This window comes from Dama dama, chromosome 18 (assembly GCF_033118175.1).
Source record: "Dama dama isolate Ldn47 chromosome 18, ASM3311817v1, whole genome shotgun sequence".
NCBI lineage: Eukaryota > Metazoa > Chordata > Mammalia > Artiodactyla > Cervidae > Dama > Dama dama.
In genome coordinates, this window is record NC_083698.1 from 90,373,429 (window position 1) to 90,401,136 (window position 27,708).

Consider the following 27,708-nt stretch of genomic DNA (forward strand, 5'->3'; position numbering starts at 1 on the left):
TGATCCACTCTAATGGTCCCAGAGAACCACTTATCCTTTTCCAAGCATCCACTATAAGACTGAACCTGGCTTTGGTACTCCTCTTTCTTTAAACTCACTCCAAAAATGGGCTTCAGAGAAAGACTTTCTAAAGTCAACACAAACTTCAGACTTCAGATCTCTCTTAACAGCTGATCACAGAACGCAGATGAGACTCCAAAACTCAGTGGTGCTCTCCAAGCTTTCAAAGCAAAACACTGAACAAAAATGCAGAGATAAGCGCAGACTTCAAAGGACACTGAAGCCCACTGGCTTACTTCCATGAAGGTCCCGAGTTCTAGAAAGAACTGCTCCGTAAATGACTTTTTTTACTTTGTCAGGATCATCCACTTAAACAACCTTGGTATGTCCCTGTCATTGCTTAGGTCTTTTTTTTAAAAAAAGGTCTTTCATTGACACAAGACAGAAAATTCAAGAATTCAGAGAAACACTCATAGATTAAAAAAAAAAAAAAACTATATATACTATTTATACATATACAGAAGTATACTACCTTATGCCAAAATAAAGACCTTCCCATTACCCTTTTCCTGAATCTACCTCCTATTTCAAATTGTTTTTAAGGTGGTCTGTACATATTCATTGTCTATACTCATTAACACCCACAGCACTTGGCCGCTGGAATGAAGTTCCTAACACGAGCATTGTAATTTTTCTCACTGAAAGCCTCTGACCTGATCCAATTCAATGGCCTCATCCTACTTCTCATCCCAGCTTTGACCTCTTGATGGTATCTGATACTGACCACTTCCCTTTTTTATAAACTTCTTATTTTTTATTGTAGTATAGCTGATCAACAATGTTGTGAGAGTCTCAGGTGAACAGCAAAGGAACTCAGCCGCACCTGTAAGATGTATCCGTTCTCCGCCAAACTCCCCTCCCATCCAGGCTGCCAACAACATTGAGCAGAGTTCCAATAAAACACTACAGTAGGTCCTGGTTGGCTATACATTTTAAATATAGCACGACCACTTCCCTTTTTGAAGCTGTTCTTCAATGGGCTTTTCCTGCCCTTTAAAGGCTGGAATGTCCAGGGGTCCTTTGCATGGGCTGCCCTCATTATGCCCAGCTATTTCCCCTTTAGTAATCTCACCCATCCACACAATGTGACTCCACCACCCACATCTTTCCTAAACTCCAGAGTCACATTGCCAATGGTCTGCTAGTCGTTGCCATTTTGATGCCCCCCTTTCAGATGTCCAAAAAGAAGTCCAAGCTTCCTCTCATCCAATGGCTAGAGGATTCAAAAATCTGCAAGTCATTTGCTACTCTTCCATCTCTCTCACAACTGCTACATGGAGCTCTGGTCCAAAAATCTCACGAATTCTACCTCTCAAAGTGTACTCCACCTGGCCTCCTCTTCCAACCCCCACTGTCAGAGCTCTCATCCAGGCCCTTCGTCTTGCACCACTGCGTTTACTCATCTCCTAACTAGTCCACTCTCTTTAGTTTATCCCCATCCAGGCCAATTTTCACACTGCTGCCAGAGCATTTTTCTAAAATGGTGAGACTGTGCCATTCCTATGATTTTAAAATCTCCAGTGGTTCCCCACAATCAACAGGGCAAAGACTAGCTATCAGGATTACAAACTCGCTCCTTCTAATCTCATTTCCTACCACGTGTCTACTTACCAACTCCCAGGAGCCTCAAGCTCCTTCTCAACTTCTCAAACAGTGATCCTCGGACCTCCACGGCTGGTACACCCTGCTCCTTCTTCTCCACGAGGTGAGCAGCTGCCTACCCATTTCCCAACCTCCCCAGGCAGAACTGGTCACAGGCTTTCAAGGCTGTCTGTGTGTGAGGCTCTGCTGCAACATGTACCACACAGTCTCATTCATCTACACTTGGCTCTCACTCCCGAGCCATGGGTGAAACCTAATCAGAGGAGCATCTCAAGGTCAGGAAGTCCACTCTATTCATTTTTTCAGTCTACTCAGGAGCTGGTGATGGACAGGGAGGCCTGGCGTGCTGCGATTCATGGGGTCGCAAAGAGACAGACATGAGTGAGCGACTGAACTAGACTGAAAGATTCTCTACGGCTCACATGATCTGTCTGTCTCCCTAGCCACCAGATCTCCTGACCACTGAAGTGCAGTGACACCACTGCCATGCTGGTGGTGTGTCTACTACAAGGCGTGGGAAATCAGTTGTGTGTTCATTCCACTAACACTCATTAGACGTGGGGATCCACAGGTGAGTAACGCTTGACTCCTTCCACTAAGGAATTCATAGTCTAGTAGGGAAAACAAACACCTCAACAGACATTTATATAACATGTTGGAGGAGACCAGTGATAGAGTGCTTCTCAGGACATTCTGGAGTGAAGGGATCCAGAGGAGGACAAGGAACCCAGCACGGTATGGAGCACTGGGTATGGGAGAAGGCCACTGGAGGAAGGGTCTGGGACGGATGGTGCTCAAAGTGAGTCTCAGACAACATTAGGGAGAGAGGAGGGGATAGGATGGACAGAGGCAGGAAAAGAGAAATACATCAATTAATCACACCAATTGCTTTTTCACTGCCAAAGTACAAGTAGTAGAAGTCATGAGACAGTCCTTGTAAATATATCCATACATTTAACCATGAAAATAAACAACAAAAGTGGCATTTTCCTAGGACACACCTCACATTTTGTCTGTCCCTCTCTCTCATATCCACTGACACACAAAAAACTTAATACACAAAATGAAAAAGAGACGTAGGAACCGTCCTGGCAGTACTGACATGTTTGGAGCCCATGTTTCTCATTCCATGCTTCCTCTAACAGCTTCTTCTTTTCTGAGCTCTCCACGCCAAAGTTTCTCTCACTTCCCTCACTCCTGATGGCTTTCTCCCCCTCCCCTGCCCCTCTCAGCTCTTCCTATGCCCACCTTCCATGAACAACGCAGAACTAGCATACATCTTCTAATGTTGCCCTATTTATTCAGAGACGATGTTACCATGAGCGGCCAGATCTTTTTGTGCTGGAAAGTATTCATCAGCAACAATTCTTTTCTTCTTTTTCCACAGTATAAAGTCTACCCTTTAATTTAGACCCATAGTTACTACTTATACACTAATTTAGTTTCTCTAAGTCTTTAGAAGACTCAAAAGTTATTCTTAAAAAATAGCCCTATTAGAAAAAAAAATCAAAATAATAATCATCACACCATGTAGTAGAGAAAACTCAAGATGTCATTTCTGGCTATGTCAGTATTCTACTACATAATTCCTTGGTCCATCTGATCTCAAGTCCTTATAGAAATCTTAAACTATTTCACATAAAGTGATTTTTTAAATATTTTCATGTTTTTTGTTCCACCTTATTAACAATTATTTTACTAACTTGAAAACTGATTAAATACATAAACAGATATATAACATAAAAGAATACAAAATGACCTGTCAATTTAGTATTTCTCTTTGTCAGCAGCTATGTTAATCAGATTTACTAATCATCTCCAAAAGTTCAATGAACAAAACCAATGAATAACAGAATTGTGCTTCAAGCTGAGAGATAAGGAAGAGGGAAAACAGGTGACCCCTTGCTTGGATCTGATCTTGAAGTCACACTAACTAGGGGGGAGGTAAAGGAAGGGAGGAGGGGGGAAAAGCACAGATAAGAACAGTCAAAACAGTATGAGAAGTAAAAAAAAAAAAAAATTAGAAAGTAAGTTGATTTCACTCACAGTTAAAGAGTTCCTGAAAACAAGCGAAGGAAAGTCATACTGCATCCCTCCATCCAAGAACTGAGCAGAAGTTCCACTCCAGGAAGGCTTGGAGGTGCTAAAAGAAGGCAAGAAGGATGTAAGATCTCAGAATCTAAGTGATGAAAGGCATGCCAGCCACTCATCCTCCCACTTTAGGCACATTTTTTTAAAAAGTTAATCATCGAATTAAATGTTATAATCCAATTTCCAAAATTGTTCTACTCCACTTAAAGTGCTGTCACCTCTAATAATCTTACAGGCAGATGCATTCATTTCAAACATCACTCTTTTCAGATTCCTTGATAGCTGACGTTCTCGATCACTTCACCTTTTTTGTTCTTATCAGGAACACAGCCAGATCTTTTTCTAATGCTACAGATCCAGCTCCACTTCTCAGTTCAGTTCAGTCGCTCAATCGGGTCTGACTCTTTTCGACCCCATGGACTGCAGCACGCCAGGCTTCCCTATCCATGACCAACTCCCGGAGCCTACTCAAACTCATGTCCATTGCGTTGGTGATGCCATCCAACCATCCCATCCTCTGTTGTCCTCTTCTCCTTTTGCCTTCAGTCTTTTCCAGCATCAGGGTCTTTTTCAGTGAGTCAATTCTTCACATCAGGTGGCCAAAGTATTGGAGTTTCAGCTTCAGCATCAGTCCTTCCAAAGAGTATTCAGGACTTTTTTCCTTTAGGGTGGACTGGTTGGATCTCCTTGCAGTCCAAGGGACTCTCAAGAGTCTTCTCCGACACCACAGTTCAAAAGCATCAATTCTTTTGGCACTCAGCTTTCTTTATAGTCCAATTCTCACATCCATACATGACTACTAAAAAAATCCTAGCTTTGACTAGATAGACTTTTGTTGGTAAAGTAATGTCTCTCCTTTTTAATATGCTGTCTAGATTGGTCATAGCTTTTCTTCCAAGGAGCAAGTGCCTTTTAATTTCATTGGCTGCAGTCACCACCTGCAGTGATTTTGGAGCCCCCCCCGCAAAAAAAAAACAAAGTCTGTCACTGTTTCCATTGTTTCCCCACCTATTTGCCATGAACTGATGGGATCAGATGCCATGATCTTAGTTTTCCAAATGTTGAGGTTTAAGCCAACTTTTTCACTCCCTTCTAACCAGACTCCAGACCATGGTTTCCCCCAGAGACTTGGTCTTCAGTTCTCTGGTCTGCCTCTCTGTACACTCATCCCTTGAAGAGTGTAACCCTCACTTCACATGAGGGTTAAACTTCACATTAAGTTTCCCTCTTTGGCTAGACATTTCAACATGAGACCTGGTTCATGTTTCAAGGGCTTAGGAATTTCCCCTTCAATGTTTAAAACCAGACAAGCAACTTTATCCCCTCAAAATTGTTTTCTCTTTCCAGTTACTACATGCCTGATCATTCTTCAGGTCAGAAAACCTTGAAACCACTTTTTACTCACATCGTCCTCTCTTTCTGCAGCACCCCTGTTCTCGCTCATCTCCCCCAACTAACTCCACCATTAACCCTACTGCTGGATTACTGCACTAAGGTCAATCTATTTGTCCCTTCCTTCAATTATTCTTTGCCACTGCTACCAGATTAATCTGCTAGATACCGTGGTATTCTTCATTTCAAAATCATACACCCCTCCTTTTCTTCAGAACACAGATAGTGGTTTTAAACGTCCCCAGATTCTTTGAAACCCCTCTCCTTAAAAGGTGGAACCTAATGCCCGCCTTCTCCCTGCCTTGAGTGTGGGCTGAATCCACTGGCTTGCTTCTAAGGAATAGAACTCTCGCAAGAGTTTCCAAATCCCTGACCCACGAACCACAGAAATTGTTAAGAGACCATAAAATGCTTGTTTAGTTCTAAGCCACTAAATTCAAGGGTAATTTGTCACATGGCAATAGATTACTAATTCAGAAGGTCTTTCTACTGCCCAGTGGATCAAATCCAAACTCTGTGGGACACAAGGTCTTCCCCAAACTGTTCCTACTTTATCTTCAAGAACAAACACCTGCTTCAGTCTAAAGGCCAGTTATTTCACTGACCTCATGTAACATGGTAAAATTCCGCTTCTTTAACTTATGCTCTTCTCACATGAAATGTCCTTTGAGTCTCCCTACTAACCTAAATTCAACACTTTTTTTGGGCTCAGTTCTAAGTCTACCTACCAAAGAAATTCTTCTATTTTGTAATGTATATAAATAAACACATATTTGATTTCTAAAACTATCTTTAAGTTATTTAAGGGAGAAATCATGACTTTGCTACCCTTACATTTCCCATGTTAATGGAAACATACTTTTTTGTTTAGAACTAACTTTTATGACCCTTCCTTCAAAAAGAAAGCTTTGAATATCTTTTAAGAGAGGACATATACAATAAAGTTTACTTTGTTTAAAAAGTGTCAAATAGTTTGAGAGGATAATTTGGTATTATACACCACCAAAAAAACTACATGATCTACGAATAAGCAATTCCACTTTCAAGAATCTATTTTATAGATATAAATACAAGTAAGCAAAAATATAGGTACAAAGATATCCTCCACAGCATTGTTTATAGTAGGGAAAACTCAGAAGCAACATAAAATATACCAATACAGGAAAAGTTAAACTAGACTACCAAAGGTCCATTTTAGAAAATGAAACAGGTCTACATGTACTGACCTGTTCTGACTGCAATGATATAATACGTAAAAAAAAGTTTCACAAAGAGAATAAAATATTTAAGAATAAATTTAATAACACGTATAAAATCCTTCTGAGGAAAACTTTATATAACATTCCTAAAAAGCTACAAATGAAGAACTTAACAAACAGAAAGACATTTCTTATTTTGGAACAGAACAAGCCAACATCATAAAAATGTCAATTTGTTATAAGTCAATTTATCAATGTAATACAATTCCCATAAATATACCAATAATTCTTTTCAATGAAGCTGAAAAATTGATACAGAGCTTCGTATTAAAAATACATGTGCAAGAACAGCCAGGAAAACATCAAATGGTAGAGGGGAGGACTAGGCCTCCCAGACATTAAATTATGCTATAAAGCCTCTTAAGTGAAAAGTGTGCTACTGGCCCACAAGCAGACAGACAAATCAGCGGGTTAGTACAGAAAGTTCAAAAACAGAATGTTAGTACTGCTTATGATAAAAGAGGGAGTCTAAAAATCACTAGAGCAAAAACTGATTTTTTAATAAATGGTTAAAGCAATTGATTAGTCATTTAGAAAAAGATAAAATTCATACCATAAAGAACAGACTCCAAACAAATCAGAGATCTAAATGTAAAACAATGAAGCCAATATAAGTACGAGAGGGAAAAATGGCAAATTCATCTCTAAACTTGATACAAGGAAGGACACACTAACTATGAGTCAAAATCAGGAAGAATAAAAGACTGATAATTTGATTACATAAAAATGTTTAACAATTTTTTCTGCATGGCAAAAAAAATCATTAACCAAAGATAAAAGATAAAACAGGAGAAAATATTTGCATTCATATTACAGATAAAGGGCTAACATCCATAATACATAAAGAAGACTTAAAACTGAGGAAATAAAGACAACTAACTTGACAGAAAACCGGGAAAGGACATGATATACAAGTGTATGCATGCGTGCTCAGTCACGTCTGACTCTTTGCAACCCCGTGGACTGTAGCCCGCCAGGCTCCTCTGTCCATGCCATTATCCTGGCATCAATACTGGAGTGAGATGCTCCAGGGAATCTTCCTGATCCAGGGATCGAATCTGTGCCTTCTGCATCTCCTGCGTTGGTAGGCGAATTCTTTACCACTGAGCCACCTGGAAAGTCCCATGAATACACACATACACACATATGCAGACACACACACAAAGTATACACATATGAAAAGATGTCCAATTTTGTTTATAAAAGAAATACAAATTGAAATTACACTGAGATGTTATTTCTGATCTATCTGATTGGCAAAAATGAAACAGTATGAAAAGTCACAGTTTGGCCAGGATATAGAGAACTAGGCACCCTCATATGCTCCCCGGAGGAATGGCCAGTTCCAGGGCTGAGGCAGAGACAGTACAGGAGGAGGACCACTGTGTGCCAGAAAGTGAGGACACGTCAGCGAACCGTGCAGATGTGCCAAAATTACACAGCAATCAGCTTCAGGAGGCACCTATTGGCCAAATCTAAGACAATTAGAGCTTCAAAATAAGTAAAGATAAGAATAGAGTAAGAATTCATGAGTCTAATCTCATATTTTTTTTCAGTGAGAGATAAGGGAACACTTTGTGGAAGAAAGCCAGTGAATAAATGAAGAGGGAATGATGAAATTTTAAATCACCGTTGGGCAACCATCATAAGACTAACTGATTCAGTCAAGAATCATCCATGGATTCCAAAGCCTATAAATCTGAGGAGCAATAGTTTATTAATGAAAAACATCACTCCACAAGATAGTTACTGTTTGAAAAGAGGGAGAGAGTAACACTGGTCAAACCTGGCAGATAGGGCCTTAACCAAAGGCTCAAGGTCAACATGGCCAGAAGTGAGACAAACGGACATTGTGTGCTTCTGAAAATGATGTACTGAGAAGAACACAGTGTCCCCTGCGCAGCATTGCTGCCAAAAGCGCAAAACCTGAACCTCAACAGGAGGCGACTTCAAACAAACCAAAACTGAAGGATATGTGAATAATAACCGACTTACTCCTCAAAACTGTCAATGCCATGAAACACAAAGACGGAAAAACTGTTTCAGGTGAAAGGCGACCAGATGCAATGTATGGCCCAGCATTTTCCTACTATAAAGACATTTTGGGAATACCTGATGGAATCCAAGACCTGTACCTAGATAATATTATTGGATCACTGGTAATTTTCTAATTTTGAAAAAGAATAAACAAGGAGAATGAAGATCTGACTGAGAATGCATAACCTGCACAAAATGATAAGGAAACTTCAGACAAATACAGAAGAAGGAATTTAAAAACTGTCAATCTGATGAAAGACAAACTGTAGGAACACTCCAGGAGAAAGGACAGTAAACAGATGCAACAAGTAAATGTGACATATAACCTTAGACTGGATCTCACACCACAGGGGAAAATGTTATAAAGGACAACATTAGGTCAACTGACAGACTGTGACATAGACAGTAGATTAGATAAAAATATTTTAACAATGTAAATTTATGAAATAGTTTCTGTTGTATAAGTGAACATCCCTGTTCTCAGGAAATACACACTAAGATATCCAGGGGTAAAGGGCCATGATATATGTAACATTCTCAAATGATCCAGAAAAAATATATTGATACACACATACAAATACAGAACAAGAAAATACACACAAATGATAAAGTAAATGGGGAAAGTGTTAACAGTAAGAGAATCTAAGAAAAAATAGTTTTTTCTTTGCATTATCCTTGGGCTTTTTTCCCCAACCTTCACTTTTTTTTTTTTTTTATTAGTTGGAGGCTACCACTCCACAACCTTCACTTTTAATGGTCCATCCTCTAAATGAAACTATTACTCAGAATTACCATAAAACAGATTAAGATCAGCAGTCTTCAAAAAGAAACTACACTAAAAGTTACAGCTTAAATATTTTAACAGTAACCATTATTTCCTAAGTGTTGATTTGAGAGATAAGGTGTCTCAAAACAGCCATGCTAGATCCTAAGGAAAACACAACTGGAAAGCAGGTAAATGTGCGAAAAAAATTCCATGACATGTGGCTAAGATAGTAAGTTTCTCTAGAGTCAGGTTACCTGCCTCTGAACTTGGGCTCCAAGTCATGAGCTTTCCTAAACTTTGATAGTCTATAAAGTGGGAATGATAATACTATTTCCTAGGGCTTTTGTGGGACTGATGGAACAATAGGTGGGGGAGGGGAACTCCACATTTTTGCAAAATGCCCAACACATGGTAAGCACTCATTATCACTATTGCTGTTATATCATTACCTTTGTATTGTAACATATCTGACACAGAGTAATGGGGCTTTTGGTAACTAACTGCAAAGAATACCAGAGAAGAATTCATGTTTATCCAGAACCAAAATATAAAGATGCTCCGATTTTAAGGGCCAGTTTTTAAGGCAGAATAGCCCTGGGGGGAAAAAAAAGGTCCTCTACCAAATTCTTAAGACTTGATGAAAGTATCAGTTGAAAATATCTCATTCTTCCCCATCTCATTTCTATGTTCACCAAGTTAAGGTCCAAACTTTATCCTTTTGACCAGATTACAACTGACCAGAGTAACCTTGGCAGATTACCTGGCTGGGATGTTCAATATCCTGTAAGCTTGTAATTCTGCTTAGCTTACTTAACATCGTCCAGTCTCACAGTCCTCATCAACTCTGAAAGAACTGATAATATCAAAATTCTTTCCCTGCAAGGACACACACTGGAGAGGCCCAATCAAACCGCAGTTTCCCTCCTCCTGAAGGCCTGCCTGAGCGGTCAGTGGCTTCCCTCCCTGATGGGAATGTAACTACCACTGTGGACGTGTTAACTTTCCAGAAACATCTATCAAGGGTGGACCATCTGTCTCCATTAACCGCAGGACACCTAATGGACACTGCGAGCAATTCAATACTCACTGATTAAGAAACACCAGCCTTCCAGAGAACCTGCACTGGGTACCAATCGACAACTTTGTGTTAATCACTCAAAAATGAGGGGGAACGTGGCTGAGTTAACCCTGAGATTAATTTTAACCTTTCAGGCAACATATTTCAGAACACTTCAAAAAAACTAATTTTAAGCATAAATATCACACAAGTTCACCATATAAATACATAAAAATGCTCACACTGTATAACACCCACAGAATCAGTATCAGAAACAATTTACTAATAATACTGATTTCTACTATTACTCAGTAAGATTTTCTTTGAACCTTCAGATAATCTTCAGTAAAACCCAAGAATCTCTTTTAAAAATAAAGAGAATATCCAGCTATTGTTCCTAAATGTTCACTTTCTCTTAGCAGCTTTTAACATATTTATCTTCTCTCACCATCAAAGGTAGCAGAAATATACACACAATATAAATAAATTCTATGTCCTGTTTCCCATCTTCTGTATTTTTCTACTGAAAGAAATGACAAAATTCTCTTCTTGTTTCTCATTCTTATAGGAGAAAAAATAAATATCCAAGAGGAATGAACAAACTCCTAAGAGACCTCCTTCATGCTTCCTCTATGGAAGTACAGACTTTCTGGACACTGCCCCCACCCCCACCCCCCCCCCACCCCCCGCCCCAAGTCCCTCTTCTCCACATCAGCACTTTCTGAAAACAATACCTCCTTACACCGTGAACAGCCTTTTTCTTAAGTGACACAAACATCAAATGTCCCTTCAAAATTTAAGAGATAAAAAATTTCCTCCATCTTTGCTTCAGGTCTCACTCTCCAAATTTCTTTAGCACATAGAGAGACATATGGTCCTATACCCTACAAGGTTAATGGCAGTATCAACCTAAGCCTATGCTTACTTACCGTTTTTAGTAAATAATGTTCAAAGTTCAAAAGGTTAAAAAAAAAAAGTATTCCCTACCCTCCAGCTATCTACTTCCTTCTCATAAAGACATGAAAATGTTATAGTTCATTTTTTATCCTTCCGAGATGTTCTTTTCTTTTCTATCCGTCCACCATTGTTTATCCATCCACCATTGTTCTTTCTTTTCTTTTCTATCTATCCATCCGTCCATCTCCTTTTTTATACTCTTCTATGCTTTGTCCTTATCTAAGATAGTATCTTCAAGAATATAGCATATCAGAATATAATGAGCTTCCTTTTTCTATCTTACTGGCTATACAGGACTTTTAAAATATGTTGAAACCAGTTTCTGTGGTCCTACTCTTCTTGTTCCACCAATTCATTAAACATACACTGTGCTGGACAGGTCCACCTGATATAAAATGGATACATACACATTCCACTCCCAAATGTAAATGTCTTCTACATACTAGATCATGTTCTATCAACCCAAAAATTGGTGGGTGGCATCATTGTACTGGGGTTACACAGAATAAAGTTCTCTTTAGCAGATATTTAAAGGTGAAATGTCATTGCATCTGCAACTTATATTCAAGTGGTTAAAGAAAATCATACAAATATATATACCACATTTGATTCAAACCATGTACATACACAGAGCATGACGCAAGCGTGGCAAAAATGCTAATAACCAATTCGTCTAGAAGGGTTAACAGGTGTTCACATTACTGTTTTCCTAAGGGTTTGACATTTTCAAAATAAAAAGATGGGGTAATAAAGGAACTTCCACAAAGGTCCCCTCATTTACTATCCTAAAACATACAACTGTCCCTTCTGGACTCCCAGGCCTATGTCCTAACCAAACCCAATCCCACCCCTTCTACTCTCCCCTAAAAGAAAATTAAAACAAATTCTTTAGCTATTCTTCTCAAACTGCTCAAATGTTGTGGCTCCTTTGGGTCTTCTCCTACTGCTCAAGTCCTTCTCCCTTCTCTCTCCTTGTCTAGTCGTTCTTTGGGGACACTCAGACATTTACTGCATCTTTTCATGGCCTAAGCACTGAGAACCCAGCAAGAGAGTAAGTACCCAGAGGAAGAAGCTCTGGATGAAGAAATCTTTTGTAATCCCTACAGCACCCAGTTCAAAAAGCGTTTATTGAAATAATAGGTTTTTTCAAACAAAGACGGGCATGGGAACTACTGGTAAGCAATGAGAGAAAGGTCTCAAAGCTCAGTCTTTTTAGAAAATCTTCTCCAGTCTCCTCATCTTTTTCTCCAACACGTTAAACTCATCTTTCCTAACCTTCCAGACTGCCATGACTGTCCACTCCCTGACACAATGACAGATTATCCTAGTGAGAATGGAAAAACCTGTTTCACAATCCCAAATAAAGCAACCCTAGAAATGAGAATAGCCAATTCTCTTACATTTTATTTATATGACGTTACTCAACACAGTAATACACTGTCAACAATTTGCAGGAAAAAAAAAAAAGTACCTCTCAGTCATCTGTCTATGGAATATTCCTGCATGGCACGCTTCCACCAGTTTGAAACTAAGGGAGACCAGCCTCTGAATGTGTGTCTACTTTGGTTAATCACGAGGCAGCTATCATGTCAACTAAGACAACAAGCTGTGTCTAACAACAATACATTTTGGAAAAGTTAATTCACTAATAAGATACAATACAAAGGATACCTACTAAAAAACTGGAACGCTTCTTGAAATAAGACTCAAGTTGAAATTTTACAAATGTAAAACAGGAAAATTCTAAATCTATTTCATTTTTCTCACTTGAGTATAAGTCACAAGCCTGGAAGAGAGCCTGTAGTTCAAGCCTCCAAAAAGTGAGGTCCAGAGAGGTTAAAACCCCCGATTCAAACACCCCACCACTAGCAAATTCAAGTCAAGCTAGGTTTAGAACTCATATACTCTTTTCAGGCTTCTCTGCCCATGGTGACCTCTCAATTTCAGAAATTAACTTTCTGAAAAAAAAAAAAAAAACCGTTCTGTCTGAAAAAAGTAGCGGGAACGAGGAAGGGGAAGACTTAACTGTAGTCAGCTATGCCACTAACCAGGTGTTAAAATTAAGTAAACTATCTCATCTACAGAACAAGGAGACGGAATTCAATTAGCTCTGAAGCCCTGGAGAGTTAGATGGAGTACACTCTGATTCGTGAGAGTGGCGAAAGTAATAGCTGTGTATTTAACACAAATTTGACTCAGTCACATTTTTTATACCAAACTTAGTTAGAGCTTAGGCAATTTAAAAACATTATTGTTAACTCAAACCACACCTTTTTTTTTACCAAAATTTTCATAAATACAAAGAATCTCAAAATTCATTATCTACTATTATCTACATTTTGGCAGGACGTCCTTTAGCACAAAATTTAAACTTCAATCTGAAACCTATTCGAATGCCTATTTAAATATCCCAAAGAGTTTGGAAAGTTATACATTTCACAGTTATTTTCCATTCAGCATGGCATCCGCTATAGAAACATACTCACATCTTTAGAAATAGAAATATTCAGAAATAGTCTGCACCGGCATCTTGTCAGAGGAAAGCCTGCCTTTGGCTCTGGGCTGCCATTTAGTCAGGCTAACAAGAATGCCTGTGGGAACTGTCAGTTGTTACTGGGCTACCCATACCAGGAACGGGAAAGGCAAAAGGAGAAGGAAAAAAACAGAAGAAACAGAAAAGTACCCAAGAGTGGGCGGGGGAAAGGAAGGAAATCAAGAGAGTTAAAGAACACGGAAAAACAGAAAGACAGGAGAATAAGCAAGAGGAATGGCCTGTCAGTACCCCAGCATCCACAAGCCTTCGGACAGGCTGCAGACACCTTGAAGTGTTCCTGTTTGTTTTTCTTTTGTTCAGCCCTGGACAGAAAGTTTGTGCAGAGAGGACATGTTTACTTGTGCCTGCTCCTAGACTCCGTGTCAAGGATTAGGTTTCCAACATATGAACAGTAACACAGAAGGAGCTCCGATCCAAAATACACTAGACTGTTTACCGGGAATGTCCAGGACCTGACATGTTCCTAATGACTCATCTTTCCAGAGTGTGGATCTCTTAACTCCACAAGAGCACCATGATCCAAAAAGATGTTTTAGCAAGTACTATGTATATTTATACAAATGCAATTCAGTGGTTTCAAACAACTGGTGCTGTCCAAAGAAAACAAGGAAATACAGTCCTCTAAAGGAGGGCATTTCCAGTCAGATCCTCAGGATGCCACTGCGGTCGACCCTCAACCACATGGGCCCCCTTCCTCAGCAAAGCGGCTGAAACCTCAGACACAGAAGGAGCCCGGGATCTCATGCCATCATCACGTCCCCCACACACGAGCAAACGCTCTACAGCTATTATTAGCCACGGTTTCTTCCACAGATGATCACTTTAAAAATCATTTTAAAGCCAATCTGTTGCTGGAAATATTTCTGTTTTTTAGAATTGTAAATGATCTTCTATTACTGAAAAATATGTGCCTTGAAAATATCCTGCAGCTGATATGAAATGACTAAATAGGGTACTGATACACTAAGCCTATGAAGTCCTTGTTCTAAACTGCTAGTTAGGTGTTAACAAAGACATACGTGAGGCACGGAACAAACGCCTCTGTTCAGAAAAATTAATAGCAGGAGGAATCTTCATTTTGAACCCTTTAAAAGTGGGAGCAAGCAAGGATTTTGGTACCTTTTTCATGAAAATAGGAGAAGTCTGCAAGCACAGTAACTTCATCAGTTAACTAAAAGGCATAAAACAGGTAACAGATTTCAAAGATAAAATCTAAAGAAAGGCTATGAATGGCATTTTATTTAAAAATACTTTTCACTTGTTATCAGGTACCTGGATTTTTAGGCAATGAGCACGAAGACTAAAAAGTCATCACAAATTCTATTGGGGCAGAGCCTATAAGAAAAGATATTACAGAATTTTTAAAAGATAAAAATTAGAAAAAGCTGAAGGGGTATTACTGACACAAAGACAAAGCCGATGAGGTAAGTGTTGCCAGTATAACTAGCAAAGATTAATCTATGGAAACATAAAGAAGCAAAAAATGGTAATTCTAGACTTCTACAAAATGGACAATAGGTGCCATGAATGGATGCTACATCAATATAAAAACACAAAGCACAGAGTTGTCAATGACAATGAACAGATAAGAAGCCTGATGTAGTTGTGAATATTATGAAAAGATTCAGTACTAACAAAAAGTGAAAGTCGCTCAGCCATGTCCGACTCTTTGCGACTGGATAGTCCATGGGATTCTCCAGGCCAGAATACTGGAGTGGGTAGCCTTTCCCTTCTCCAGGAGATCTTCCCAACTCAGGAATCGAACCAGGGTCTCCTGCATTGCCAGGATTCTTTACCAGCTGAGACACCAGGGAAGTCCAAGAACACTGGAGTGGGTAGCCTATCCCTTCTCCAGCGGATCTTCCCAACCCAGGAATAGAACCGGGGTCTCCTGCATTGCAGGCAGATTCTTTACCAACTTTTAATGAGTTGTACAATAACTAATAGAAATATTAAGCAAGTTCCCTAGTAGTCATTCAAATATCACCCAGTGCTTCTATCATGGAGATGAAAGCAGCAGAAGATTTCAGCTAGGGCCAAAAACTTTTCCACAGTGGAGTGTTTGGGTTCAAGTAATTTTCACATCCTCTGACTTAGATGCTTGTATGTCTGGTAAGTATGGAAATGAGTGCCCTTGAGACCCCTCTCTAACTCCTGAAGGAAAGAGGGCCAAATACACTGCACACAGACTAATTCAAGGAGTCCTGGACTGCCTGATAGTTGAAACTCAGAAGCAACACCCTACAAGGAGGCCAGTCTTGATTAACAGGGCTTCCCTTGTGGTTCAGCTAGTAAAGAATCCGCCTACCATGCGGGAGACCTGGGTTTAATCCCTGGGTTGGGAAGATTCCCCTGGAGAAGGGAAAGGCTACCCACTCTAGTACTCTGGCCTAGAGAATTCCATGGACTGTACAGTCCATGGGGTCGCAAAGAATCAGACACAACTGAGCGACTTTCACTAAGCTAAAGTACTCCTATGAGGGTTCACAGTCCTAATACAATGTGAAAAAACTCAATCACAGCACTTTAAGGCCAGAAACACCTTACTCCACCAAGCCCTCATTTTACAGGTGAGCAGCCTGTGGCACAGACTTGGGACACTCAGAAGGTTCTGTATGAGTGGGAACTAAAAGCCAGTGGAAAGAATACAGAGCCCCAGGCACAGCATCCAAAGAGGCAGGTACCCACTGATCATTATTCCAACCTCAATACTGGAGAAGGAAATGGCAATCCACTCCACTATTCTTGCCTAGAGAATCCCGTGGACAGAGGAGCCTGGGGGGCTGCTGTCTAAGGGTCGCACAGAGTAGGACCCGACCGAAGCGACTTAGCATGCATGCGTGCGTTGGAGAAGGAAATGGCAACCCACTCCAGTGTTCTTGCCTGGAGAATCCCAGGGATAGAGGAGCCTGGTGGGCTGCCATCTACGGGGTCGCACAGAATCAGACGTAACTGAAGCGATTTAACAGTAACAGCAGCAACCTCGATACTCGTTCCACCAAACTTAAATAAGATCAGTCACAGGACAGAAAAGAGAACTAGAAGGAAAATGAAGAAAGATGTGGAGGTAGTATCATAAAGGACATCCACAGGGGGCTTTGGCCGACCAGAAGCCAGCCGCCTGGCTGTCAGAGAAACAGAATTGTCAGGAGCTGGAAGACAGGACCCTCAAGAGGTATGGGAGGACAACGACGGATACTGCCAAGAGCTAGTGTGTGAAGTGCATTCACTCTCTAAAGCACAGGAAGCTTTTGAAAGGTACTGAGGGTGGAGGTGGGGAAGCGGGGACAAACTCTAAGAAAGATGAAGGGTGGGATCTCACAGCAGCATCTTCCTCTCCTCTGGTTGCTCAATGAAAACTGGCCCATGGGCACTCTTGTCACGAAGACTGCCAAGCCCAGCCTCAAACTGTCCAGTCTAAAGGATCCAAAACTATCTCACAGATTTTGTTACAAAGATTCTGGCAGATATTTCAGTCTAGAAATGTCTGCAGATCTGAGTAGCAAATCACATGGAGTTCTTTTCAAAGTTAAGGTAGTATCCATGAAATACAGTCTGAAACCAATTATATGGATGCTAAATCAACTCTTTAAGATTTAATGTTCAACCGTTGTATAAAGGAAATTAGAAAATAAAAGAATTTCGAGATAAAATTTAAAACTGGTAGATGTGAAAAGCAAGGGAGACTTCGTGGCCTCAGCCCAGCTCTGCTGACTCTGCTACACAAATGATTTGTTTCCTAATCCATAAAACACACCCGTAATAAGCACTGCATGTGCCTTCCAGGAATTTGATTTAAACTAGTTAACGATCATAAAGCAATCTAAAAGTGTAAGCACCACATGAATTCTCGGCATAACTTTGGAAAGGCATTTGATGTAAGTCAAGTAATAGCATCTGGTGATTAATTTGAAGGATTCACCGGAAATGGAAACTCATTAATTTATTTTTCTAAAAAAAGAAGCCTGTGTTATTAACTAGTCTTGACATACCTACAAACAGGTTTAGAACATTTAAAATGTTTAGAAACCTTTCATTTTTATCCTCCCATTCCTTACTCTTCACCTGTTTCTTTTCTATTTCCTTGCTTTCAGATAAGACTGTGTGCGCGCTTCAGTTGTATGGACAGTAGCCTGCCAGGCTCCTTTGTCCACAGGGATTCTCCAGGTAAGAATACTGGAGTGAGTTGCCATTCCCTCCTCCAAATCTTCCCAACCCAGGGATCGAACCCAGGTCTCCTACATTACAGGGAGATTCCTCTGTCCAGGAGACCCAGGCAAGAATACTGAAGTAGGTTGCCATTTCCTCCTCCAGGGGATCTTCCTGATCCAGGGAGCGAACCCTTAGGTCTCTTAGGTCTCCTGCATTGGCAGGCAAGTTCTTTACCACTAATGCCACCTAGGAATTCCCCCCAAATCTTACTATGCTTTCTTTTCCAATAAATTCATTCTTATTAAAATGCACTGTCTCCATTTCTAAAATACATCTACAATTATTTGCATTTTCCTCTTCTCACAATGATCATTGTTACCTCACCTAAACTACTAAAACAGCCTCCGAGCTGGTCTCCCTGCCCACTGTCAATCCATTTCTCAGGGACAGCAGCTTGAATGATCTTTTTCAAATAAATCATGTCATATCTCTGAAAATAAAAATAAATAAAATGCATTGTCAAATCTTACTTCTGGTCACCTCAACCTTGAGTCCATCTGACTCTTGGCACTCAGCAGTCTAATCTGGAATGTTTCCACAGCACCACCTGTTAGACTGCTCTGGAATCTCCATGAACCAACCCCTCCTCCTAAGTCCACCCCCTCTTTCACCTCCTCCCCCTCACCCCAGCCTGGCAAAATAAACATATACTCTGGGTAAGTACAGTGTGGTTGCTCTGCAAGAACTGCTTTAAGAAGTCTCCTGGTATCTCCAGTGAGCTCCTAGAGATTCCCGCCTCAAAGCCCCTTCACTGGGAAACTACAGAGCCTCCACTGTTCCCCAAAGTCCACAAAATAGGGAACGGCCATGCCCTGGCCTCTTTATCTCCCAATGGGTACCTCATTCCTATAACCAGGAGTCTCCTACAAGGCAGCTACCTTCAGAGGACGATCCCCATTTAACATTATCAGAACCCATTATGGACCCATAGACTGGCTTTAATTAAGAAAAGACCTACATCTCAAAAAAATAAAACAAAACACACTTATTTAATGAGTTCTGACAATTACCTAATGTGCTACATCTTGCCCTATAGATGTGTATTAAGAGGCACTTGGTTAGACTTGATACCCAAACATTCAGGTTAAGGGAGCAGCAAGCAGTTTTGTAATTTAATAGCATCAGTAACATTTAAATATATTTTACCTAGAGACTTCTACGATTGGGTAAGAATTCCAATCTGAGTTTTAACAGACTCTGAATTTTTGCAAACTATATATAATTTAATGCATTTAAAATGCTGAAACCTCAGTTTTCCATATAGCAATCTTTAAATGAAATAATGCTGCAGAAATCAAAGGGTAGGTGTTACAACTTGAAGAGGGGAACAGGCATAGAATCATGGAACTTTAGAAGAGATGACCAAATCCAGTGGTTCTCAAAATGTAATCCTTCGACCAGCAACATCACCATCACCTGGGAACTTGTAAGAAATGCAGACTATTAGGCCTACCCTAGACCTAATGAGTCAGAAACTCTGAAGTGGGGTCCATCAATCTGAGTTTTAACAATCCCTCAATGACGTCTACATACACTAAAGTTCAGGAACCACTGACCCAATCCCACCACTCCACTGAAGAGAAAAGAAATGAGGCTAGCAACTTCCTTCAATTCTTATACCAAGTGAGTGACCAAGGTCACTGAAGAAAATTCTCAATAAATCTTCAAAATGATTCTTAAGCTATGACATCCACATCCAAGTAGTCACATAAGATCTAAGCTGACCAGGTCTTGATCTGCTGCAAGTGTATTTCTTGTACCATTGCTATAAACCTGTGGTGGTGGTGGTTTAGTTGCGAAGTTGTGTCAGAATCTCTGCGACCCCATGGACTGTAGCCCGCCAGGCTCCTCTGTCTATGGAATTCTTCTCCAGGCAAGAACACTGGAGTAGGTTGCCATTTCCTTCTCCAGGGGAGCTTCCCCAACCAGGGATTGAACCTGGGTCTCCTGCATTGCAGGCAGATTCTTTACTAACTGAGCCAATACTTAGGCAGACATGAATTTTTTTTGTCATGAACGATTCACATTTAATACCTAAAAAAAAAAAAAAAGATTTCACATTATTGACCTGTCCATAAAATCAACAACTCAAATCTCATAGGCTCTCTTGTTTGTTTGGTCGGGTGGGTTAACTTTTATTACTGATAGCAGCAGTGGGTTTTGTCTTGCAGTCATTGTGTTTTGGTTCAGGTTTGAGGGGAACAGCAGGAATTTATGGGGACTCATGGCTGATGGTTTGTTTTTGATTTGGGGGCTCCCCACCATTACCACCAAAGATGTTCACACACCATCAAAGGCATTTGAAAAACAGTCATAAAGAACTAAGAGACCAGAAACTGCTGAAAGATCCTCCTCAAAAAACTTCATATTTTATCTTGGAACGTAGCATATGATTTTCCTTAGACAACAGACTTCTGTTTTCAATTATATTTTACTTACCCTGGTTTAAAATTAGTTTTCAGGCTTTCCTGGTGGCTCAGTGGTAAAGAATCCGCCTGCCAATGTGGGAGACCTGGGTTTGATCCCTGCTCTGGGAAGATCCCACATGCCAGGGAGTAACTCAGCCCACCTCCCAGCCCCCCACACCACAACTGCTGAGCCTGTGCTCTAGAGCCCACGAGCCACAACTACAGAAGCCCTGAGCCCTAGAGCCCTGAGCCAGAGAAGCCGCAGGGATGAGAAGCTACAGCGATGAGAAGCCTGTGCACCGCAACTGGAGACTAGCCCCCACTTGCTGCAACCAGAGAAAAGCCTGCACAGCAACAAAGACCGAGCACACCCAAAAATAAATAAATACATTTTAAAAAATAAAAATAGTTTTCATGGTATGCAACACATAGCAGCAGAATGACAGGAGGCTAGTCTGTGTCTCCTAGGAATGAGGACAGGGCTATAATCCAGCCACACGGAGGACCACAAGCTAGGTAAGTCTGACGCACCGCGCCAAGAGCAGACTGCATCATCTTCTACAAGTACCAGACCACATGTGGGGCTGCATCACCAACCCACCAACACAGCATCAACCATGTGAAAGGAGCGCTACAATTTCAGCCTTAGGGCTCTCACTCTAAACAGATGTTTGATGTATCTCATACCTTTTTATATAAATATTTTAAAATCTGGTAGTGGTTATCTGCACAACTAAACATCTGTTTCTATTTACATTTGAAAATATTTTCTTTTGAGAAGTTTATAACTTGGGTGTTAGGATTATCACAGACTGAGATTTAGAGGTTTAAGAGAGAAACGTTTCCATTCCTGTTTCTCACATAGAAGCTGTTTTCTCAATGTCATGCCATACGAGAGATATTTTCAGTCCTCTTTTCAGACTCTATTAACATCTATAATTACCTTTGATTTCACAAACCATATTTCCTAACTAACATGGCTCAGTGCATGACTAATTCTTTGAGGAAGAATCACAGAACAAGTGTGCAGAGCAATAGAAACAACTACCTCAATTTGACTTACACTTCCAACCCTCTCCCTGTGACCTGAGCACCAAAGCTTTTTGTGACTTTATTTCTCAATCCGTCCTCAAATAGGGGTAACAATTCTTGCTATGTATCCTGCTATAGGAAAAGGAATCAAAGTCACTAGGCTAAGGATGATGTCCCTGGAGAGACCACATTCATTCCTTGCAAGAACTGTAAATTACAGTGCAGTCACTGAGTCTCGGCCTCCTCTTTAGCTCCGCAACATACCCTCTGAGGCTAAATTCAGGGGGTTAAACTATTTGAATGTTCTTCCATTCTCCAAATGTTTCTGAGCACTTGTCCTGTGTCAGGTACCATACAAGGACACTGGGGATATGATGGCCAGCAAGACAAACATAGCGCCTGCTCTTCACAATACATCTAAGGAAAGCTCATGGGACTTCCAATCAGTTTATACACCATGGATTCAAATCCATTTGATGTTCTAAACAATTACTCGAAGCCATAATGACCCATAATCACTCCACTCTGCTCCTGAAAATGGGAGACCACGTGAACTCCATGAAAAGTCCACAAAACACAGACAGATGCTCGACAATATGAAGGCCTCACGTAGGTTAAAAATATCCTGGAAACACCTTATGATCTATGAATGGGAAGCACAGTGTTATGCGCTATAAAATGAATCAAGATTTTTCTTTTAAAGGCAGAACACTGTAAGTTAATGTTTACCTATCAAACACTAGACTCAAACGTAAGCAAATCCTCTGTAACTGACCAATGCAGCAGCCACCATCCACTTGTGGCTATTTTTAAATCAATGAGAACTTTAGTTCTGTGTCACACTAGCCACACTGAAAGTGGCTCACTAGCCTCAAGTGCTTAGTGGCTATCACTTCTAAGTCATTATAAATGTATCATTATAAATCATTCCTATCATTCTGGAAAGCTCTATGGGACAGTGCTACTCTACAAACTCTGTAATACTAAATCTGAACATTACAGTGTAATGAAATGTGATGATGCATCTGTACTCTGCCACGATACATAGAAGTCTGTTCATCAATAATATAGTGCCATTTCTTACTTCCTAAGGAAGTTGGAAAATGGTAATATTGAACATCTCTCCTAGAACTTACAAGTAAACACTTGGCAAATTGAGAATGAAATTGGGAAACAAGTGAAAAGCTGATTACATTTAGTCCCATCCTTACTACTCCTTTTACTAGAATATATTGGTGGTACCCTGTATTCTCTGTTCAAAGATGCATGGTTTCAGCCTAGCAGCAGAAGTGAGAACGGTAAAGAAAGAAGATGAGTGATCAACCCAAATAACGCAACTCAAATTCAATTTAGACTGACGTAATAAACTTGGGTGCCTGCAGTGTGCCAGTGGTACACAAATAAACACCATTTCAATCTTTTATAAGGTCAATTTAGTACAGGTGTCCAACGTATAAACAAAAACAATGTATGTTGTGAAAAAATGCACTGAGACACATCTGTGCAAGGAATGGAGGTGACACAGCAGGATGTTTCCAAATACCTTTCAGGAAGAAACTGGGGCTTCCCTGGTGACTCAGACAATAATCTGTCTGCTATGTGGGAGACCTGTGTTCAAACCCTGGGTCAGAAAAGTCCCCTGGAGAAGGGAATGGCCACCCACTCCCCTATTCTTGCCTGGAAAATTCCATGAACAGAAGAGCCTGGCAGGCCCCAGTTCAGAGGGTCGCAAAGAGTCAGAGATGACCGAGTGACTAATATTTTCACTTTCATGAGAAATTAAGAGTAAAGTCCTAAAGGAGGTACCCTAGAAGCAGAAGGCAGAGCTGTCCACAGGAACCACAAGTGGTTTGACAACTTTGGATTAAAGTATCTTTGGTGGTCAACAGGGATGAGGATGACAAGGGAGGGAGGGAGATGGGGTTAGAGAGCTATTTCCATGCCAAAAATAGCTTACACTCAGTTATATCAGGCTTGCCCTAGTGGTATGTCTGTCTATAAGCTTCCCTAACCAAAACTGCAAGCCACATGAAAACCAGTCTCCGAAACTCGCTAAGTAATTTGCCTACATCCGCCATACAGCTAACAGTGTTTGAAAGCAATCATTAGCAGGAATATGAAGACATTTCTTTGTGACGCAGTACCACTTGATCATGTGTATTGGTCACAAAAACATTGTAATTAGAACCCTCTGTTTTTAAGGATAAAATCTCCATTGTGAGTTTTATTTCTAACATCCTTAGAGAATATATCAAGGAACACATTTTCAAAACAAATAGATTACTCCCACATCTAAATATTTCCACTAAGAATTTATCTGACAGAGGAAAATGAAATAAATAAGAGAGAGAAGGGGATGCAGAAACAACACTTCTGTACTCCAGACCAGAGTGGTTGTTTTTTTTTCCCTCCTAAATTTTCAAGGCAAAGCTTCTGCTACTCCGTTTACTACCTTGCATGTTCTGCTACAACCAGCCAAGGACCAACAAAATTATATCGTGTCCACCAACCTAAAGGACTTCTGTGAATGCTTGTGTAAATCCTGGGAAATTATCTGCATCTTCTAGACTCTTCACTTCACTTTACACGTATGTTCAAGTCTCAAAACAACTTCCATGGAATCAGTTCTCTCCAAATTACTGGGATCCCCTCTTCAAAGAAACTTGGGGAAAATGTTAGTAGCCTATATAGATCTCAACGAATTCACCAGGTGATTCTTCTCCCTTTCATACAAACAAAAATTTGCAAATAAAAATACATATATATTTCGATAAATTGGCTGGTCTTTAGGCAAACACAAAACTATTTCTATTCGCACAAACATGTGCCATTTAGGTAAAGGTAGATTTCCAAAGTAACATGCGTAATGACTTAAAGACTGGGTTTTGGAATCAGCTTGCCTGGGTTCTAGTTATGGATCGTCACTGACCAACACTTACTTAACCTCCTGAGCTTCCACTCCGTCACCTGTAAAATGGGGGTAACAATGTTTCATCAAGAACGTAGGGAATGCCAGCACATAGCTACTCGCATCTACTGACATATCAACACCTGTTGGCTATTTCGTCCCTAAAGATGGATGGTTTCACAGCTATCTATTCCAGCCAGCGAGTTCTGTAAGCGCTCAACCTTCCTCGTTCATCAAAAACACTTACGGAGGTTTAAACACACACACACACACACACACACACACACACACACACGTTCAGCCCTATTTGGATTTGGGTTTACTGATCTAGGATTGGGCCGGGCATCAGAATTCTTTCTAAACCGTTCCAGTTACTTACAACGTGCAGTCTGGATTAAGAGCCACAGAGAGGTCTCTAAATGCCCACAGAGACTCACGCCTGCAGTCTGTTGATTTCCAATTGAAACAGCGCAGGCGGGCCCCCAGCCCGGATGGAGCAGGCTTGCCTGGATGCTGCGACGACGAACTCCAAAGTGCGGTGGGATTTACACCCACGCCCGCACACCGCTCACAAGGACCAACTCCCACAAACTCCACCAGGTGGGGCCTGGACACCCGGCGCGGTCGGGATGTGTCCGGGGCACACGCCCCCTCGCCCCTTCGGCGACAGCACCCCGCGGGCGCCCGGCCCTCCGGACGCCTGCGTCACCGCGCCCCAGCCCCCTCCCGCCCCCGGCACGTGACTCGACACGCGCCAGCTGCACGCGGGCTCCATCAAAACAAAAACAGAGAGGGCCGGCCGGCCGGCCTGGCGGCGGGGAGCGCGCGGGGGCGGCGGGCGCGCCCCCGCTGCCGCTGCCCGGCGCCGCGGCCGCGCCTCCGCTACCCCGAGCGCCGCCAAGGCCGCGCGCCCCGACCGGCCGGGGGCGGGAGGGCAGAGGGCACCACCCTGTTTACAGCCCTCGCTCCGGGCCGGGGACCCCGCCCGGAAACGGTCTCCCGGGAAAGGGCCCTGGGCGTGCGCACCCACCCGCGGCCCGGACGTCGGCGATGGCGTGGGAGGCTCGGGCCGCCGCTCGGAATAAAGCCGCGTCGCCACGGAGCTGGGGCCCCGGGCCCGCGCGAGTCTCCGCTCCTCCTCGGCGCGCCGCCCACGACTGCTTCGTGTCAGCCCCCGTCACGACTGTGCTACGCACTTCACCCCCCAGCTCTCGGCTCCGGCGCTTCCGCAGACCCTCCTCACGTGGCCGCCTCCTCCCGGCCCCCTATACTCCCGGGCGACCGGGCTGCGGACCCTCCCGCACTTCGGGACCCCGCGCTGCTCCTACCCCGGGGAGGGGGTACATCGCCCGTCTCGGACCCACCACCTCCCCATCTTCCGCCGCGGGAGGGAGGGAAGGGTGGCCATGAGCTGTCAGAAGCCCAGTTTTCCACATGACGAACCTCATCTTCACCCTTACACATCCCTACTCTCCCTTGAGCCTAGCTTCGAGATGAATCAGATATTTAAAGCGGGGTGGGGAGGGGTTGTCTTCATTTTTCTCCCTAGTCGGAAAAAAAAAAAAAAAGACGCAGCTCTCCGATCCGCTCGCTTTTTAAGACTCCCCACGTCGTCCCATCAAATGCAACTTAGAAAATAGAAATGCCCACCACACACCTGCTACGCCACCCACCCTCTCGGAACCTGGAGACCCACCCAGCCCGCCTTCTGGAACCTGCGCCTGGGGTGGGGTGGGAGCGGTGCCGTCCGGTTCCCAAAAGTAAGAGGGCGTGAGAGGGGGATCAGGCACCCCCCCCCCAGCCCCGCCCAAGAGCGCGATCCTCCGGTCCCCCAACTCGAGAGCGCAGCAGGGCATCCTCCGTCCCTCCCAGTGGAACGAGGAAGGTAGCCAACGGCCTGGGTGCCCGGGGGTGCTGTTTTTCCCCTTTAGAACGCAGACGCTGCGTCCTCTGTGAGCACCCCCACCCCCGCCGCCTGATTTCTGGTGGTCAGCAAAGGTGGGGTAGGGGGTAAGACGGGACCAAGTACTCTGGAGGTTCCGGGATGTGAGTCTCCGCGGAGTCAAGAGGTGGAATCTCGAAATGGAAACAGTCTTCCCCCCCTCCCTCCCCTCCTCCTCCTCTGTTTACCTCAAGTTTGAATTTTATCTGCGCAACATTAGCTGGAATGCGGACATTGAAAAAAAAAAAAACACACACACACACACACACTCTCAACCCGGCAGCAGCTCCGGAGGAGCCATGTGGCATCAAGCCACCTCAAAGGGGAAAAAAGTGCTCTTAGCAACACAAACATGGCGAAATCGCCTCGGCATTCCCGGCTAACGCCACCACCCCTACCTTTCCTCGCCCGGCTCGCCAACATCCCGGCCGGGACCTGCGGGCCCTTCCGGGGGGAGGCGAGGGGCCCCCGGGGAGTCCCAGGGTGGGACCGCGGGGCGTGCGAAAGAGGAAATAACCAGAGTCCACAGTGCAAATGTTTCTGCTGGACCATCGAGCCCGCCGCCTCGCAGCAGTGAGGGGATGCCTCTTTTCATCTCGAGAGGTCCAAACGGAGAACAAAATTCCCATCCCGAAGTCCTGCTGGGCCGGCTTTCCCCAACCTCAAGAACTTACCTTGGGGCTGAACACACGCTGCCGCTTTAATCCCTTTCTTCTTTCCTTCCTCCGGACGAGACGCAGGGGGGAAAACGATGCGCATGTATATTTGTAGAGCACAGTCTTCTAGAATTCCTCTTTGATCGTCAGGAGGAGCGATGGAGGCTCCGGAGACAGGTGCAGTGCTGGCCGAGGCTGCCGGCTAAAAGTTGTTCTCTTGGCTGTGGGCGGCGGGGGTCCCCTCGGCCGGGGCTGGGGACCGGGTCTCCCTTCCCCCCCGCCGGCGTCGCCCACTTCCCGCGGGGAGCTGCTGCGTGCGGCTCGGCTGCAGGGGAGGTGGCGTAGTTTCTCTTCCTCCCACCTCTTCTCACTCACTTGTTTTTGTAGCCGTGGGCTCCCCTAATGCTTTCCTCTCCACAATGTTGTTTCATTATATCATGTCCATCATGTGACACCGGAGAGGCCTCTCTATGGAAACTTAAAGGGCCTCCCACGTGACTGCAGCAGCAACAACAGCAGCGGCAGAACTGGCGGCGGCGGCCGCAGCCTTCCGTACCACCACCACCACCCACCGAGAGCCCCTCGCAGCATCCCGGAGGGGCTCCTGGCGCTGCAGAAGCCCAGATGAGCGAGCCGCAGCATCCGGGAGCTGTGGCGTCTGTGCGTGCGTGTAGCCTTTGCTCATTACATGGGAAAGCGAACAGAAGGAGCGTCCTTAAATCCTTTCCTACAGTCACAAAACCCACGCTCTGTTAAGATGACATTTCGTGGTTCC

General features: G+C 42.9%; 1 long non-coding RNA gene across 9 annotated transcripts in view; it reads right to left on the reverse strand.

Annotated features, from left to right (window-relative positions):
• LOC133072492 (uncharacterized) overlaps positions 1-27,489 on the reverse strand; it is a 206,374-nt gene extending 178,885 nt beyond the window's left edge. For 5 of the 9 annotated variants that reach the window (XR_009696752.1, XR_009696751.1, XR_009696746.1 and 2 more), the window contains exons 1-2: positions 26,952-27,489; positions 3,709-3,805 (exon numbers count right to left, since the gene is read on the reverse strand). This is a non-coding gene — a long non-coding RNA (uncharacterized LOC133072492). The remainder of the gene's footprint in view (positions 1-3,708; positions 3,806-26,951) is intronic. The other 4 variants (XR_009696749.1, XR_009696750.1, XR_009696745.1 and 1 more) reach the window with 4 other exon arrangements.
• Between the last annotated feature and the right edge of the window lie 219 nt (positions 27,490-27,708).